The 19634-nt window shown below is 38.3% G+C and overlaps 1 pseudogene; it reads left to right on the top strand.

Moving 5' to 3' along the window:
• The first annotated feature begins 3742 nt into the window (after nucleotides 1–3742).
• On the top strand, nucleotides 3743–4677 carry LOC116861466 (annotated as a pseudogene).
• The last annotated feature ends 14957 nt before the right edge of the window (nucleotides 4678–19634 follow it).

Below are 19634 nucleotides of genomic sequence, written 5' to 3'. Positions count from 1 at the left end.
GCGTAACAGTATTCATTGTTTTTGCACCACACCCAGAACTCCATGCAATCTGTGCCCTCTCTAATACCCAACACCTGGTTCCCCCAACTTCCCACCCCCCACCCTTTCAAAACCCTCAGATTGTTTTTCAGAGTCCATAGTCTCTCATGGTTTACCTCCCCTTCCAATTTCCCTCAACTCCCTTCTCCTCTCTATCTCCCCTTGTCCTCCATGCTATTTGTTATACTCCACTAATGAGTGAAACCATATGATAATTGACTCTCTCTGCTTGACATATTTCACTCAGCATAATCTCTTCCAGTCCCGTTGATGTTGCTACAAAAGTTGGGTATTCATCCTTTCTGATGGAGGCATAATACTCCATAGTGTATATGGACCACATCTTCCTTATCCATTCATCCGTTGAAGGGCACCTTAGTTCTTCCCACAGTTTGGTGACCATGGCCATTGCTGCTATGAACATTGGGGTAGAAATGGCCCTTCTTTTCACTACATCTGTATCTTTGGGGTAAATACCCAGTAGTGCAATTGCAGGGTCATAGGGAAGCTCTATTTTTAATTTCTTAAGGAATCTCCACAATGCTTTTGAAAGTGGCTGCACCAACTTGCATTCCCACCAAAGTGTGAGAGGGATCCCCTTTCTCCACATCCCCTACAATACATGTTGTTTCCTGTCTTGCTAATTTTGGCCATTCTAAGTGGTGTAAGGTGGTATCTCAATGTGGTTTTAATTTGAATCTCCCAGAAGGCTATTGAAGATGAACATTTTTTCATGAGTCTGATAGCCATTTGTATGTCTTCATTGGAGAAGTGTCTGTTCCTATCTTCTGCCCATTTTTTTTATATGACTGTCTGTTTTGTGTGTGTTGAGTTTGAGGAGTTCTTTATAGATCCTGGATATCAACCTTTGTCTGTACTGTCATTTGCAAATCGTTTCTCCCATTCCGTGGGTTGCCTCTTCGTTTTCTTGACTGTTTCCTTTGCTGTGCAGAAGCTTTTGATCTTGAGGAATTCCCAAAAGTTCATCTTCACTTTTGTTTCCTTTGCCTTTGGAGACATATCTTAAAAGAAGTTGCTGTGGCTGATATCGAATAGGTTACTGCCTATGTTCTCCTCTAGGATTCTTATGGATTCCTGTCTCACGTGGAGGTCTTTCATCCATTCTGAGTTTATTTTTGTGTACAGTGTAAGAGAATGGTCGAGTTTCATTCTTCTACATATAGCTGTCTAGTTTGCCCAGCACCATTTATTGAAGAGACTCTCTTTTTCCCACTGTATATTTTTTCCTGTTTTGTCAAAGATTATTTGCCCATAGAGTTGAGGGTTCATATCTGGACTCTCTACTCTGTTCCACTGGTCTATGTGTCTGTTTTTATGTCAGTACCATGCTGTCTTGGTGATCACAGCTTTGTGGCAAAGCTTGAAATCAGGTAATATGATGCCCCCAGTTTTATTTTTGTTTTTCAACATTTCCTTAGCGATTCGGGGTCTCTTCTGATTCCATTAAAAATTTGGATTATTTGCTCTAGCTCTTTGAATAATACTGGTGGAATTTTGATAGGAATGGCATTAAAAGTATAGATTGCTCTAGGCAGTATACACATTATAACAATGTTTATACCTCCAATCCAAGAGCATGGAATGGTCTTCCATCTTTTTGTGTCCTCTTCAATTTCTTTCATGAGTGTTCTGTAGTTCCTCGGTCGCCAAACTGTGGAAAGAACCAAGATGCCCTTCAATAGATGAATGGATAAGGAAGATGTATTCCAATTACACTATGGTGTATTATGCCTCCATCAGAAAGGATGAATACCCAACATTTGTAGCAACATGGACAGTACTGGAGGAGATTATTCTGAATGAAATATGTCAAGCAGAGAGAGTCAATTATCACATGGTTTCACTGATTTGTGGAGCATAACAAATAGCATGGAGGACAAGGGGAGTTAGAGAGGAGAAGGGAGTTGAGGGAAATTGGAAGGGGAAGTGAACCATGAGAGACTATGGACTCTGAAAAACAATCTAAGGGTTTTGAAGGGGTGGGGGGTGGGAGGTTGTGGGAACCAGGTGGTGGGTCTTGGAGAGGGCACAGACTGCATGGAGCACTGGGTGTGGTGCAAAAACAATGAATACTGTTATGCTGAAAATAAATTTAAAAAATTTTTAAAAATAAAAATTAAAAAAAAATAAAAGGGCTCTTTAGTGACATTAAGCTAACATAAATGTGTTTGCTGGGTATTAGTACAGAACAGGTAACTGATCCTTTCACTTCTCTCTATTCCTATGATCTAGACCATTAAAACTTTAAGTTCTAAATCACGCCCTAATAACCTAATAACATAATAACCCTAAGTTATTAAATTTCTATTTAGAGTTAAAAAATTACAAGACAGGTAAAACAATGGATAGTAAAATCACGTTTTAAATTACAGTTTTTGTCAAATAAAATATATATTTTTAGTAAATCTGGCAGAACCACATAGAAATTTTTCATTTTCCAAAGCCTCAAACTAAAACATGAAGCACACTTCTCTAAATGACTCCAGAGGTGGGAAGGCCCGTACAAATACAAAGAAAGGAAGCCAGTGCCTTGGTCGTTAAAGAGAACAACAAGAGAAATTAAAAAAAAAACAAAAACTGAAAGTAGAAAAAACAATGGAACACTACATCAAAAACTAATGATGTATTCTGACTTACATAACACAATAAAAAAAAAAGAAAAGAAAAAATATGCTTTTGTGTAGGTAAAGAAATACCTTGCAAGACTCTTACTAAAGAAATGAGAAACATTAATTTTATACAAAAGAAAATAGTCTAAAGATAAAGTAGGAGTTGTCTCTCTTTTCTTCAATAGTATTTATTTTAAACATATGTTACAAACTATATTCAAAGTTACATTTTTACATTATAAATGTGAGCTGGTTTGCTTAATAGCACCCTGCAATGTCAATATTCACAAATATTAAAATTTACAGAGTGAAAAATGAGGCTTGAAGAAATTAATCTAAGATTACACAGAAAAATAATGTCTGAGCCTTTTGAACTATGCTTTTTCTCTATACCCCCTAGTCTACTTTTCCTGTAAAATGACCCATACTGGAATATATCATGGGTACATCAGATTTTAAGAGATGGGATAAGGGATGGGCATACTGGTGAAGTACTAATTCTACTACAATATACACTTATTATCAATAAATATTACATAAAATACTTCTAACAGATAATATCTCAATGTCTTCTGTTTACTTGGTGTTTGAGTAATCCCATATTGTTTCCACTGTGCCTTCTACACTTTCATAGACAAAATTTATATTAGTATCTGAGGGTGATATGCTAAGTTCAGTGGAAAAATCTCATTGACTTCCGAGCAATTTGTGAGCCTTCTTGTGACTCTTAGTATATTTCTGAAGTGATAATCCACATTACACAGTTGAGTCGAGTTGAGTTGGGTTGAGTAGTTCCTAAAATTAGATTATATGCAACTTGGGAAACCTCTTATGTTCTAATGATGAAACTTATTATATGTGTTATCTACATTTTTTTTTGAATCACATTAAGGTAACAATAAACTTTAATATTCCTAGTTTATAAAGTAAAAATATATATATATGGTTATAGAAATACTTTTTCCATATGTAGAAATGTAGGTGTGGTGATTTAAGCTAGAAGTCCTTGACATTTCCATAACACAGTCTTGACCTCTTCACATGTTATATTCTCTAGAGTGAATATATTTTTCATGGAATGGGAGAATCAGATTTTCAACTCAGACTTCATCCTGCTGAGAAATCTTCAGTAACAGCCCTACCCACATCTTCCTCTTCTCTCTGGTCTTGAGCATCTTCACATTGGAAACACTTTCATGTTTCTCCTCATTTACCTGGTTATCCAACCTCATACACCCATCTACTTCCTCCTCAACCAACTCTTCCTCATGGACCTCATGCTCATCTGCACCACTGTACCCAAGACAGCTTTCAATTACTTGTCTGACAGGAAGTCCATCTCTCTGGCAGGTTGTGGAGCCCAGATATTCTTCTATGTGTCCCTGCTTGGAGCAGAATGTTTCCTATTGGCTGCAATGGCCTATGACCATTATGTTGACATTTGTCACCAACTATGATACTCAGTGCTCATGAACCAGAAAATGTGTTGTGTTTTGGTTGCTTCTTCATTGATTGTTGGCTTTCTTGATGGTATAACTGTCATTACAGTTGTACTGTTCTTCCCATATCGTGCTGCCTGAGAAATACCCCACTTTTTCTGTGATGTCCCTGCCCTTCTCACTCTCTCATGTACTAACACATTGCTACTTGAAAGGTTAATGTTTATTTGCTGTGTAATTATGCTTCTTTTTCCTGTGGCAATAACCAGTTGCTTTCTATGTTCATGTTATTGTGACTACGATTCAGACGGGGTCTGGAGAGGTTTGCCAAAAAGTTTTTGCCACCTCTTCCTCCACCTCATGGTGGTAGGAATGTATGATGGAGCACCCATATCTATATACATGTGGCTTGTTTCTGATCATTCCCCCAATCAGGACAAAATTGTGTAAGCCTCTATACCATCCTTACTCCTATGCTGAATCCCCTCATCTACAGTTCCTACAAGAAAGTGGCCAGGGCATTCATGAAGGTGTTGGGGAAGAGCAAGCCTGGAGAGCAAATTACCTAATTAACTTTTTTCTACTTCTTTGCTTTATGCTGAAATTTATGTATTCAACTGGTACAATTCAGCACCCAATATTTGCTTATCTTTGTATCAATAATTTGAAAGACAAGTACACAAGATTTAAAAAGGGGAAAACTGCATTTTTTGTTCAAATATTATATTTCTTTTTTTAGGTAAACTTTGAAGTATGACTATGAGTAAATATTTGCTGTAAGATAATATGCACAATGTATAGTCTGTCTTAGGCAATATCAGTTAATAACAGAGAGATATTTGCCCAACATAACACCGCATAATACTATGATAAAAGAGGGCACTGATAAACTTTTTTTAAAAATTATATAATAGTTTTACATTGGGCCAATCAAAACATTCTCGTGTCCAATATTGTGCCTTGGATAGATCATTTTTTAAGTTAAAGAACAACTTAATTATATGAAAAGTTATAGATTTATGAGATTATTATAAAATTAATATAGTTTACCTAGAGAGAGAAAAGTGACATCAGATTGATGATTAGGAATATTGAGTCTATCTTGCAATGGACAAGGTCTTAATCATTATAGGGATTGTGTACTATAATTATATGGAAAAGTGATCAATTTTATAAATAGAAAAGTTTAGATTTTTTGAAGTCTGGATATTTTTTATAAATCACATATCGTTTGCAACATCACTACAGATAGAATTGTAATGCTATTTATATGAAATGTAGTACAGTTTTGGGGATTCTTTTGTATTATGAGGAACAACCACTATCTGAATTTTAACTATTTTCTTAAAACTCTACCAGTGTGGAAGTTCCTCAAAAATTTAAAAATAAATCTACCCTATTACCCCACAATTGCACTACTGGGTATTTACCTCAAATATACAGATGTAGTGAAAAAAAACGCCATATGTACCCCAATGTTCATAGCAATAATGTCCCACAATAGCCAAAATGTGGAAAGAGTCAAGATGCCCTTCAACAGAATAATGGAAAAAGAAGATGTGGTCCATATACATAATGGAATATTACTCAGCTATCAGAAAGGATGAATACCCAACTTTTGCATCAGCTTGGATGGGACTGGAGGAGATTATGCTAAGTGAAATAAATCAAACAAAGATAGTCAATTATCAATGGTTTCCCTTATTTGTAATAGCATGGAGGACATTAGGAGAAGGGAAAAATGAAAGCAGGAGAAAATAGGAGTGGGAGAGAAACCATGAGAGACTATGGACTCCAGGAAATTAATGGAAGGTTTTAGAAGGGAATGGAGTAGGGGGATGGGTGAGCCTGGTGCTGGGTATTAAGAAAGGCATGGATTGCATGGAGCACTGGGGGTTATATGCAAACAATGAATCATGGAACACTACGTGAAAAACTAATGATGAACTATATGGTGACCAATATAATATAATTAAAAAAAAACTCTATTGTTTTGAAACTGAATGAAATGAAACTGAATTATTTTTCCTTCTTCAAACAAGTGAACACAAATGGCTCTAAATAACAAATGTTTATTAAGTCCCAGGATACAAATGTAGGAATTCTGGTGTGACTAACCTGGGTATTCTGCTTAAGGTATCATAAGGTGGCAATTCAGGTGTTGGCTGAGGCTGCAGTTACATCTAAGACTCGTAGTCATCTTTCAAGCTCATATGGCTTTTGAAATAACTTATTTCTTTTTACCTGAAAATCTCATTACCTTACTTCTTCAAGGCCAGCAGGACAGTCTGTCACCTAAGGAAAAGCCTAAGTCCTCTTTTAAAGGTCTACCAACTGGTTAAGATAAGCCAATTCAACATAATATAACTTAGATAACTTGAAGTCATTGGATTTGGATCTTAATTACATTGGTACACTCACTTCACTCTCTCTTTATAGAATAAGCTAATCATAGGAGCAATGTCAGGAGAAATATATCATGGGGAATGTTTAGGATTCTATCCACCACACACACCCACATAACTTTCAGACTCCTATTTGTAAAAAGCATAACAAGGTAGTTACAATAATTCTTCCTGTCAGTGATGTAAGAACATTGGTTATGTCCTAATGATTTAAAGAATTATCTTTTATTTATTTATTTATTTATTTATTTATTTATTTATTTAACTTTTTTATTTCTTTTCAGCATAGCAGTATTCATTGTTTTTGCCCCACATCCAGTGCTCCATTCAATCCGTGCCCTCCCCAATACCCACCACCTGGCTCCCCCAAATTCCCACCCCCCACCCCCTCAAAACCCTCAGATTATTTTTCAGAGTCCATAGTCTCTCATGGTTCACCTCCCCATCCAATTTCCCTCAACTCTTTTCTCCTCTCCATCTCCCCTTGTTCTCCATGATATTTGTTATGCTCCACAAATAAGTGAAACCATATGATAATTGACTCTCTGCTTGACTTATTTCACTCAGCAGAATCTCTTCCAGTCCCGTCCATGTTGCTACAAAAGTTGGGTATTCATCCTTTCTGATGGAGGCATAATACTCCATGGTGTATATGGACCACATCTTCCTTATCCTTTCATTTGCTGAAGGGCATCTTGGTTCTTTCCACAGTTTGGTGACCATGGACATTGCTTCTATGAACATTGGGGTACAGATGGCCCTTCTTTTCACTACATCTGTATCCTTGAGGTAAATACCCAGTAGTGCAATTGCAGGGTCGTAGGGAAGCTCTATTTTTAATTTCTTGACGAATCTCCACATTGTTCTCCAAAGTGGCTGCACCAACGTGCATTCCCACCAACAGTGTAAGAGGGTTCCCCTTTTTCCACATTCTCTCCAAAACATGTTGTTTCCTGTCTTACTAATTTTGGCCATTCTAACTGGTATAAGGTGGTATCTCAATGTGGCTTTAATTTGAATCTCCTTGATGGCTAGTGATAATGAACATTTTTTCATGTATCTGATAGCCATTTGTATGTCTTCATTGGAGAAGTGTCTGTTCATATCTTCTGCCCATTTTTGGATATGATTATCTGGTTTGTGTGTGTTGAGTTTGAGGAGTTCTTTATAGATCCTGGATATCAACCTTTTGTCTGTACTGTCATTTGCAAATATCTTATCCCATTCCGTGGGTTGCCTCATTGTTTTGTTGTCTATTTACTTTGCTGTGCAGAAGCTTTTGATCTTGATGAAGACCCAAAAGTATATTTTCGCTTCTGTTTCCTTTGCCTTTGGAGACATATCTTGAAAGAAGTTGCTGTGGTTGATATTGAAGAGGTTACTGCATATGTTCTCCTCTAGGATTCTGATGGATTCCTGTCTCACGTGGAGGTCTTTTATCCATTTTGAGTTTATCTTTGTGTACGGTGTAAGAGAATGGTCGAGTTTCATTCTTCTACATATAGCTGTCTAGTTTGCCCAGCACCATTTATTGAAGATACTTTTTCCCACTGTATATTTTTTCCTGTTTTGTCAAAGATTATTTGCCCATAGAGTGGAGGGTACACATCTGGGCTCTCTACTCTATTCCACTGGTCTATATTTCTGTTTTTATGCCAGTACCATGCTGTCTTGGTGATCACAGCTTTGTAGCAAAGCTTGAAATCGGGTAACGTGATGCCCCCAGTTTTATTTTTGTTTTTCAACATTTCCTTAGTGATCCGGGGTCTCGTCTGATTCCACACAAATTTCTGGATTATTTGCTCCAGCTCTTTGAAGAATACCAGTGGAATTTTGATTGGAATAGCATTAAAAGTATAGATTGCTCTAGGAAGTATAGACATTTTAACAATGTTTATTCTTCTGATCCAAGAGCATGGAATGGTCTTCCATCTTTTTGTGTCTTCTTCAATTTCTTTCATGAGTGTTCTGTAGTTCCTCGAGTACAGATCTTTTACTTCTTTGGTTATGTTAATTCCCAGGTATCGTATGGTTCTTGGTGCTATAGTAAATGGAATCAATTCTCTAATTTCCCTTTCTGTATTTTCATTATTAGTGTAGAAGAAAGCCACTGATTTCTGTACATTGACTTTGTATCCTGGCCTGTTGCTGAATTGTTGTATGAGTTCTAGTAGTTTGGGGGTGGAGACTTTTGGGTTTTCCATATAAAGAGTCATGTCATCTGCAAAGAGAGAGAGTTTGACTTCTTCATTGCCAATTTGGATACATTTTATTTCTCTTTCTTGTGTGATTGCTGTTGCTAGAACTTCTAATACTATGTTGAACAAGAGTGGTGAGAGTGGGCATCCTTGTCATGTTCCTGATCTCAATGGAAAGGCTGCAAGCTTCTTCCCATTGAGGATGATATATGCTGTGGGTCTTTCATAGATAGATTTTATGAATGTTCCCTCTATCCCTATACTTTGAAGCATTTTAATCAGGGATGGATGCTGGATGTTGTCAAATGCTTTTTCTGCATTAACTGAGAGGACCATGTGGTTCTTCTCTCTTCTCTTATTAATTTGTTCTATCACACTGATTGATTTGTGTATGTTGAACTATCCTTGTAGCCCAGGAATGAATCCCACCTGGTCATGGTGGATAACCTTTTTAATGTGCTGTTGGATCCTGTTTGCTAGGATCTTTTTGAGAATCTTAGCATCCATAATCATGAGTGATATTGGTCTGAAATTCTCCTTTTTGGTGTGGTCTTTGCTTGTTTTATGGATCAGGGTAATGCTGGCTTCATAGAAAGAGTCTGGAAGTTTTCCTTCTGCTTCAATTTTTTGAAACACCTTCAGGAGAATAGGTAATATTTCTTCTTTGAAAGGTTGGTAGAATTCCCCAGGGAATCCGTCAGGTCCTGGGCTCTGGTTTTTTGGGAGGTTTTTGATCACTGCTTCAATCTCATTACTAGATACTGGTCTATTCAGGTTGTCAAATTCTTCCTGGCTCAATTTTGGGAGTTTATAGTTTTCCAGGAATGCATCCATTTCATCTAGGTTGCTTAGCTTATTGATATATAACTGTTGATAATAACTTCTGATGATTGTTTCTACTTCCTTGGTGTTAGTTGTGATCTCTCCCTTTTCATTCATAATTTTATGAATTTGGGCCTTCTCTCTTTTATTTTGGATTAGTGTGGCCAATGTTTTTCTGATCTTATTGATTCCTTCAAAAAAACAGCTTCTAGTTTCATTGATTTGTTCTACTGTATCTCTGGTTTCTACTTCATTGATCTCAGCTCTAATCTTGATTATTTCCCTTCTTGTGTGTGGAGTTGGTTTGATTTGTTGTTGATTCTCCAGTTCTTTAAGGTGTAGAGACAGCTGGTGTGTTCTTGATTTCTCAACTTTTTTGAGGGAGGCTTGGATGGCTATGTATTTCTCCCTTCCTACCGCCTTTGCTGTATCCCACAGGTTTTGGACCAAAGTGTCTTCATTCTCATTGGTTTCCATGAATTGTTTCAGTTCTTCTTTGATCTCCTGGTTGATCTAAGCATTCTTAAGCAAGGTGGTCTTTAGCTTCCAGCTGTTTGAGTTCCTTCCGTACCTTTCCTTGTGATTGAGCTCCAGTTTCAAAGCATTGTGATCTGAGAATGTGTGGGGAATAATCTCAGTCTTTTGCTATCGGTTGAGTCATGATTAGTGATACAGTATGTGGTCTATTCTTGAGAAGGTTCCATGTGCACTTGAGAAGAATAACTATTCTGTTGTTTTAGGGTGGAATGTTCTGTATATATCTATGAGGTCCATCTGGTCCAATGCTCTTGTTTCTTTATTGATTTTCTGCTTGGATGATCTGTCTATTTGTGAGAGAGGTGTGTTAAGATCTCCTACTGTTAATGTATTCATATCAATCTGACTCTTTATCTTGATGAACAGTTTTCTTATGGATTTGGCTGCTGCCATATTGGGGGCATAGATATTTACAATTGTTAGATCATCTTGGTGGATAGTCCCTTTAAGAATGATGTAGTATCCTTCTGTATCTCTGACTGCAGTCTTTAGTTTAAAATCTAAATTGTCTGATATGATAATCGCTACCCTGGCCTTTTTTTTTTTAGTCCCTTTGGCATGAAAGATGCTTCTCCATCCCTTCACTTTCAGTCTGGGTGTATCTTTAGGTTCAAAATGGGTCTCTTGTAAACAACATATGGATGGGTCCTGTCGTTTTATCCAATCTGCAACCCTTTGTCATTTTATGGGTGCATTTAGGCCATTCACATTGAGAATGATTATTGATAGATACGTTTTTATTGACATCGTATTACCTTTGAAGCCTTTCTTTCTGTAGATTGTCTCTATATTTCTGTTCAAAGCTATTCTTAGGATATTTCCTCTTTTATAGAATCCCCCTTAATATTTCCTGCAGTGTTGGCTTGGTGTTTGCATAGTCTTTTAAGCCTTGCCGGTCTTGGAAACTCTTTATCTCTCCACCGATTTTGAATGTCAGTCTTGCTGGATAAAGTATTCTTGGCTGCATGTTATTGTCATTTAGTGCCCTGAATATATCTTGCCAGCCCTTTCTGGCTTGCCAGGTCTCTGTGGACAGGTCTGACATTATTTTGATGGGCTTTCCTCTGTAAGTAAGGAGCCTCTTTGTCCTAGAGGCTTTCAAGAGATTATTTCTACAATTATGGTTCATCAATTTGACTATCAGTTGCCTTGATGTTTTTCTGGAATCTATAATCTTGGTTGAAGACCGTTCCGCCTCTAGTACATGAAAGCTGGTTCCATTTGCAAGATTAGGAAAATTTTCATGAAGAACATTTTCCACTATATCTTCTGGACATCTTTCTTTCTCCTCCCTTTCAGGGATTCCAATAACTCTGACGTTTGAACATTTCATGGCATCATTTATTTCCCTGATTCTGTTTTCGTGGCTTCTAAGCTATTTGTTCCAGGTTTCCTTTTGATCCTTTCTCTCTATCTGTTTGTCCTTTAGATCATTAATTCTATCTTCTGTCTGAGTTACCCTAGCTTTGAGAGAATTTAGACTAGATTGGAACTCATTGAGAGCATTGTGACCCTCATCCTTGGTAGCTTTCAGCTCTGTGCTAATATTGTGAATATCAACTCTGGTCGCTTTCAGTTCAGCTTTAATCAATTCTGTTTGGTCATCCGTGGCTTTCTCCAACCTAGCTATTGCCTGGATAATTGTTAGCCTGAATTCTCTTTCCGACATATTGTCTATGTTGATAGCCATTAGCTCTCTTGCAGAAGGCACATCGTCTGTAATTTTCCTCTGTTGTGCATTCCTCCTCCTAGTCATTTTGGTGAGAGATGACTGAACAGATGTAGCTGGATGTATCGACTGTGGTGCAGTCAAGGTGCACCCTGGAACGCTTCTGAGCAATCAGGATTCCCCACCCAAATAAGAGAAAAAAGAAATGAAAAAGAAAAAGAGAGAGAGAGAGAGAGACAGGATGAAGGGGAAGATAAAAGAGAAGGTTCAGCCCAAATGGGCCCCTAAGGTAAGATTTATGAAGTATACAAACAAAAACAGACAAACAATAAGAGTGATAAAATTATATGACAAGAGAAAAAAATATATTTATATAAGCAAATAAAGGAAGAACCTCATCAAAAAGAACCCCAAGTGTAAGTTTTTTATACTATCAGGACAAACACATAAACACAGAAACACTAGTGGAAGAAAAAGATGGGCTAGTGGTAATAAATTCTCAGTGTGGGCGAGGAAGGTTGTTTTGATTCTTCCTGGATGTATCTTGATATCTTTGTTAAAGGACTCAACTTTCCTACGATAAAAGAGGATTAAAAATTGGTTTACCTATAGGGGTAGCATTTATTGGGGAAAGGGGATTACCTTGAAGTTTAACTCTATATGAATATTAGAAAATAAAAGTAAAAAAGGAATAAACTAGTCTAAACTAAACTGAAATAAAAAAAAGAAATTTAAAAAATAGAAGTGCAAATGAAAAACACAGGTGTATGTATCAAGAAGTTCAGGTTAGAAGGTTATTATTGAATTTGATGTCCTGGACATCTTACTTTGATTGTAAATTGTTTAAAAAATTATCTATATAAAAAGCCCTCATGGGGGTGGGCTTTGAGGAAACGGATTTTTTCAGGCTTTTGTTCTCTGGAGGTTTTTATGTTTGTTCACTTCTTTTTTTTTCATCTCGCCTGGACCACTTTTGATGGTTTTTGCAGGTTTAGGGGAAAGCAAACTGCACCCTGACTTCCCTCTCAGAGAGAAGCCTCAGTCTGGCTGCATAGCCTAAATAACTTGGCTGCTGGCAGAGCAGGTTCCAAGTCGCGGTCCCTGGGGACACAGTATTTTTTGCTTGTACCCAAAACCATGGCAGCGGTGGTTGACTGGGCAGCTCCAGACTGCCAGAGAGGTTCTAAGCAGAGATTGCACAGTGAGATTTTCCCGCTGGCCTGGGCTGGGAGTGCCTGGTCTTTTTGGGTCTGAGAGCAAGGGTCTGGCGCCTGTCCGCACCTCTCTCAGGGGAGGGCGCTGGGCGCAACTCGGACTCTGATAGCCGGGCAGGGCACTCGCGTGGGAACTGCAAAAAGTTTGTGCTTCTGCCGGCTGGTGAAGCTCCCAGCCCCTTATGGGAGCCGGACCCCATCTGCTCTCAGACACACTGGTGGCTCAGGGACCAAGACCTGGTTTATTCGCCGCACTCTTTCTGGCTTTGTGCCAGGGTTGGCTGTCCTGGGACTGGGGACTTAAGCCCCTGTACCTAGCTACCCCAATTCCCACAATTCCCCCCCACCCCGCCATGATCCTTTGCTCTTTTTGAGTGCTTTCTACCAGACTCCAAGTTAATGCTGGTCCCCAGATGCAGGGCACTCTCGTATTGGGATTTTACTTTCCAATGGGTCACCTCTGGTGGCTCCCTCCCCCTTTTGTTTAGCTTCTGATATCAGTCTGACATTCCCACTCCGCTTTACCTGCCCACTGGCGTCTTCTGCTCCTGTAGAGATCCAGACGTGTATAATTCTGATCTCAGGCTGAGTTCGTGTGTGATCGGAGTTCTTTGGAAGGTAATCAGCTCACTTTAGGGTACAGGGTGAAAGGGCACCTCCTCCTACTTCCCTGCCATCTTGTCAGGTATCTCTATTTTTAATTTTTTAGTATTCTCCACACTGTTTTCTAAAGTGGCTGCACCAACTTGCATTCCTATCACCAGTGTAAGTTGGTTCCCCTTTCTCCACATCCTCTCCAACACTTGTTGTTTCCTGTCCTGTTAATTTTGGCCATTCTAACTGGTGTAAGATGGTATCTCAATGTGATTTTGAAAATAATCTCCCTCATGGCTAGTGATGATGAACATTTTTTCATATGTCTGTTAGTCATTTGTACGTCTTCATTGGAAAAGTGTTCATGTATTCTGCCCATTTTTTGATCTGATGATCTGTTTTGTGTGTGTGTTGAGTTTGAGGAGTTCATTATAGATCTTGGATATCAGCCCTTTGTCTGTTACTGTCATTTGTGAATATCTTCTCCCATTCTGTGGCTTGTCTCTTTGTTTTGTTGACTGTTTCCTTTGCTGTGCAGAAACATAAAGCCCCAAACTGAACTTTTGCTTTTGTTTCCTTTGCCTTTGGAGATATGTCTTGAAAGAAGTGGTTGTGGTCGATGTTGAAGAGGTTACTGCTTATGTTCTCCTCTAGGATTTTGATAAATTCCGGCCTCATGTTCAGATCTTTTATCCATTTCAACTTTATCTTTCAGTATGGTGTAAGAGAATGGTTGAGTTTCATTCATTCATAGCTGTCCAATTTCTCCAGTGCCATTTATTGAAGAGACTGTCTTTTTTGCCACTGTATATTTTTTCCTGCTTTGTCGAAGATTATTTGACCAGAGAGTTGCGGGTCAATATCTGGGCTCTCTACTCTGTTCCACTGGTCTATGTGTCTGCTTTTGTTCCAGTACCATGCTGTCTTGGTGATCACAGGTTTGTAGTAAAGCATGAAATCAGATAACCTGAGGCCCCTAGTTTTTTTTTTTTTTAACATGTCATTAGTGATTCAGGGTCTTTTCTAGTGACATAAAAGTTTTAGGATTGTTTGTGCCAGTGCTTTGAAGAATGCCAGTGGAATTGTGATCAGGATGTAATTGAAAGTATAGATTGCTCTGGGCAGTATAGACATTTTAACAGTGTTTATTCTTCCAATTCATGAACATGGAATGGTCTTTTTGTGTCTTCTTTTTGTGTCTTCTGCAATTTCTTGTTGTGTCTTCTTTTTGGGTCTTCTTCAATTTCTTTCTTGACTGTTCTGTAGTTTCTCAAGTACAGATCCTTTACCTCCTTGTTAAGGTTTATTCCCAAGTATCTTATGGTTCTTGGTGCCATAGGAATTGGAATTGATCCTCTAATTTCCCTTTATATATTTTCATTGTTAGTGTATAAGAAAGCAACTGATTTCTGTACATTGATTTTGTATCCTGTCACATTACTGAATTGCTCTATGAGTTCTAGTAGTTCGGGGTGGAGTCTTTTGGGTTTTCCATACAAAGTATCATGTCATCTGCTAAGAGAGAGAGTTTGACTTCTTCTTTGCCAATTTGAATACATTTTACTTCTTTTTGTTGCCTGATTGCTTTTGCTAGCACTTCTGATACTATGTTGAACAAGAGTGGTGAGAGTGGGTATCCTTGTCGTGTTCCTGATCTCAAAGGGAAGGCTGTCAGCTTTTCCCCAATGAATGATATTCACTCTGGGTTTTTCATAGATAGATTTTTATGAAGTTGAGGAATATTCCTTCTATCCCTATACTTTGAAGCATTTTAATCAGCAATGGATGCCGATTGTCAAATGCTTTTTTCTGCATCAATTGAGAGAAATTCTCACTTCTCTAATTGATTTGTTCTATTAAATTGATTTTCAAATGTTGAACCACACTTGCATCCTTGGATAAATCTCACCATGTCATGGAGGATAATCTTTTTAACGTACTGTTGGATACTATTAGCTAGGATCTTGTTGAGAATCTTGGTGTCCATATTCATCAGGGATACTGGTCTGAAATTATCTTTTTTGATGGGGTCTTTTCCTGGTTTGGTAATCAGTGTAATGCTGGCTTCATAAAAAGAGCCTGGAAGTTTTCCTATGTTTCTATTTTTTGAAACAGCTTCAACAGGATAGGTGTTATTTCTTCTTTGAAAGTTTGGTAGAATTCTCCAGGGAATCAATCAGTCCTGGTCTCTTGTTATTGGGAGGTTTTTGATCACTGCTTCAATCTTGTTAAGAGATACTGTTCTATTCAGGTTGTCAATTTCCTCCTGATTCAGTCTTGGAAGTTTAAAGGTTTCTAGGAATGCATTTTTCTTCTAGGTTGCTTAACTTATAGGCATGTAAATGTTGATAATAATTTCTGATGATTATTTCTATTTCTTTGGTGTTAATCGTGGTGTCTCCCCTTTCATTCATAATTTTATTAATTTGAGTCCTCTCCCTTTTCTTGTGGTCTAGTTAGGCCAGTGGTTTATTGGTCTTATTGAGTCTTTCAAAGAATCTGCTTCTAGTTTTGTTGATGAGTTCTACTATATCTCTAGTTTCTAATTCATTGATCTCTGCGCTAATCTTGATTATTTCCCTTCTTGTGCATGGGGCTGGCTTAAATTGTTATTGATTTTTCAGTTCATTAAGGTGGTTTGGGACTTTTCTTTTCTTTTTTATGAGTGAGGTTTTGATGGTTATCTATTTCCCCTTTAGGACCGCCTTTGTCATATCCCATAGTTTTGAACTGATATGTCTTCATTCTGATTGGTTTCCTTGAATTGTTTAAGTTCTTCTTTAACTTCCTGTTTGATCAAAACGTTCTTAAGCAGGGTATTCTTTATCTTCCACGTGTTTGAATTCCTTACAAACTTTTTCTTGTGGTTGAGTTCCACTTTCAAAGCCTTGTGGTCTGAGAATATGCAGGGAATAATCTCAATATTTTGGTATCAGTTGAGACTTGATTTGTGACCCAGTACATTGTCTATTCCAGAGTGTGTTCCATGTTCCAAAGAATGACTATTCTGTTGTTTTGGGGTAGTGTGTTCTGTATATAACTATGAGATCCATCTGGTCCAATGTATCATTCAAAGCTCTTGTTTCTTTATTGATTTTATGCTTAGATGATCTGTCTATTACTGAGAGTGATGTGTTAAGATCTGCTACAATTAATGGGTTCATATCAATATGACTCTTTACTTTGATTAACAGTTGGCTTATGTAGTTGGCTGCTCCCATAATGAGAGCATAAATATTTACAATTGTTACATCTTCTTGGTGGATAGACCCTTTGAGAATGATGTAGTGTCTTTCTTGATCTCTGACTATAGTCTTTAGCTTGAAATCCAATTTATCTGATGTGAGAATCACTTCCCCAGCTTTCCTTTGAGGCCTGTTGGCATGAAACATCCTTCTCCATTCCTTCACTTTCAGTCTAGATGCATCGTTAGGTACCAAATGTGTCTCTTGTAGACAGCATATGGATTGGTCCTGCCATTTTATTCAATCTGCAACCCTGAGCAGTTTTATGGGAGGATTTAGGCCATTTGCATTGGGCGTTATTATTGAAAGGTACGTTTTTATGGACATCATGTTGCCTGTGACGTCCTTGTTTCCACAGATTGTCTCTGTAAATTTCTGTTCTATGTCACTCTTGGGTTCTTTCTTCTTTTATAAAACCCCTCTTAATATTTCTTGTAGTGCCGGCTTGGTGGTCACATACTCTTTTAAACGTTGTCAGTCTTGGAAGCTTTTTATCTTTCCATCCATTTTGAATGTCAGCCTTGCTGCATAAAGTATTCTTGACTGCATATTCATCTCATTCAGTGCCTTGAATATGTCTTGCTAGCCCTTTCTGGCTTTCAGGTTTCTGTGGATAGGTCTGACAATATTCTGATGGACCTTCCTCTGTACATGAGGAATCTCTTCTCCCTAGATGCCCTCAGAAGTGCTTGTCTAAAATTGTCATTCATGAGTTGCACAATCAAATGCCTTGAGGTCTTTCTAGATTCAGTGTTCTTTCTGCCTCTAGGACATGAACACTGGTTCCATTCCCCAGACTGGGGAAATTTTCTTGCATAATTTGTTCAACTATATCTTCTGGTCTTCTCTCTTTCTCCACCCCCTCAGGGATCCCAATAATTCTGACATTGGAACATTTCATGACATTTATTTCCCTAGTTCTGTTTTCATGGCCTTTAAGCCCTTTGTTCCAGGCCTCCTCCTGATCCTTTTTCTCTATCATTTTGTCCTATAGATCACTAATTCTATCTTCTGCCCATGTTACCCTATCTGTTAGAGAATTTAGATTAGATTGGACCTCACTGATAGCATTTTTAACATCTGCCAGGTCAGCTCTCACTTCTGACCTTAGAGATTCCATGCTGTCACTAATGGTTTTCTCCAACCTAGCCATTGTCTGGATAATTGTTACCCTGAATTTCCTTTCTCACATACCCTTTATGTCCATATCCAATTGTTCTGTGGCAGAGGTCACAGTCTCTGAATTTTTCCTTTGTTAGGTGTTTTTCCTCCTAGTCATGTTGGTGAGAGGTGGTTGAGAGGATATATAGCTGAGTATATTAACAATGATACAGGCAAGGAGCACCTTGGAATGCTTCCTAGGAATTGGAAGTCACCACCAAAAAGCAAGAAAAAAGAAAAAATGAGAGAGAAAAAGAGAGAGAGAGAAAGAAAAAGAGAGAGAGAGAGAAATTCCAGGCAGTATGAGCCCCAAAAGTAAGATTTATAAGGTATATAAACAAAAATGGACAAACAAAAAGACAAACAAAAGTAAATGACAAAAAGAAAAAAAAGTACCCCATCAAAATGAACTCCAAGGATAGATTTATATAACACCAGAAAAGAAATACATAGGAACACTGACAGAAGAAAAAGGTGGGAGTGTTGTTATAAATCCTCAGTGTGGGTGAGGAAGTTTATTTTGGTTCTTCCTGGGTGCATCTTGCTATATTTGTTAAAGGACTCAACTTTCCAGAAATAAAGGGAGATTAAAACTGGTTTATATATAGGAGTAGTATTGAATAGGGAAAAAGTATTACCTTGAAGCTTATTTCTATATGTATTTAAAAAAAAAAGAAAAAAGAAAAGAAAAAGAAAAACACAGGTATATGTATGAAAAAAGTTCACATTAAAAGGTTATTATGGAGTATGTTGTATTAAACCTCTAGTGGTAATGGTAAGTAGGTTAAAGAAATCAAAAGAACAAAATTCGTGAGAATGAGGTAAAAAAAAAAGTTATATCTATTTAATATACCAGATTTGGGGCAATACCGGGAGTTTAATATATGTTTTCCCCTGATTCTGGTGTTTTACTATTTTATTGGGACCCTGTGGTGGTTGTCCTCTTGTTCTTTGGCTTGCATTCTGGGAGAGGGGACTGCTGCATTGTTTTTCAGTTACTTTTGCGTACATCGAGTTGTTCTGCCCCCTATCAAGGGTCTGGGCTCTGTGGAAACTGGTTTTTCAGGCTCTTGTTCTCTGGAGGGTTTTTGTTTATTTGTTTGTTTTTTGTTTTGGCAGATTTTTGAGGCTTGTTGGAGTTTTAGTGCACCCAGACTTCTGCCTCATAGAGAAGCCTCAGTCTGCTCCCCTCTGTGTTGTCCAGAACACACAGACTCCCCCTCTGCAAACTTGGCTGAAACTGCAACCTCCTACAGGTGGTGTGTGCTCCAGGCACTGTCTCAGGAGTCATCTGAAGCACCCGCTTGTGTCTGCACCCTCGTACCACTAAAACTGCAAACGATAATTGTCCAGGAGCCCGCTTCCAGTGGCTGCCTTTGCCAGGACTGCTGTCTGGGGACCAGGCCCAGGCAGCCTTGTGTGCTCAGTCATGCATCTTCTTCCACTGAGGTATCCTAACCAGAGATGGCACAGAGTTCCTTCAGGTGCAGGCTGGGAGCATTCAGATTCTTGGCCAGTCCTAGAAACCACTGGCTAGCACCCACATTAAGGTCTTTCAGGCATGGAGTGTGGTCAGACCCCAATAGCACAGTCTGTACAGAGCACAAAAACTTGTGGTTCTAGAGAGCACTCACCAGACTCCCTCATGCATGGGTGGGAGTAAGCCCAGCTGACTGGTGGT

The sequence above is a fragment of the Lontra canadensis genome, unplaced genomic scaffold, assembly GCF_010015895.1.
Source record: "Lontra canadensis isolate GAN:19392208 unplaced genomic scaffold, GSC_riverotter_1.0 scaffold199, whole genome shotgun sequence".
Lineage (NCBI taxonomy): Eukaryota > Metazoa > Chordata > Mammalia > Carnivora > Mustelidae > Lontra > Lontra canadensis.
Note: the sequence above shows the minus strand (reverse complement) of the source record. Positions and strands in the feature narration are given on the sequence as shown.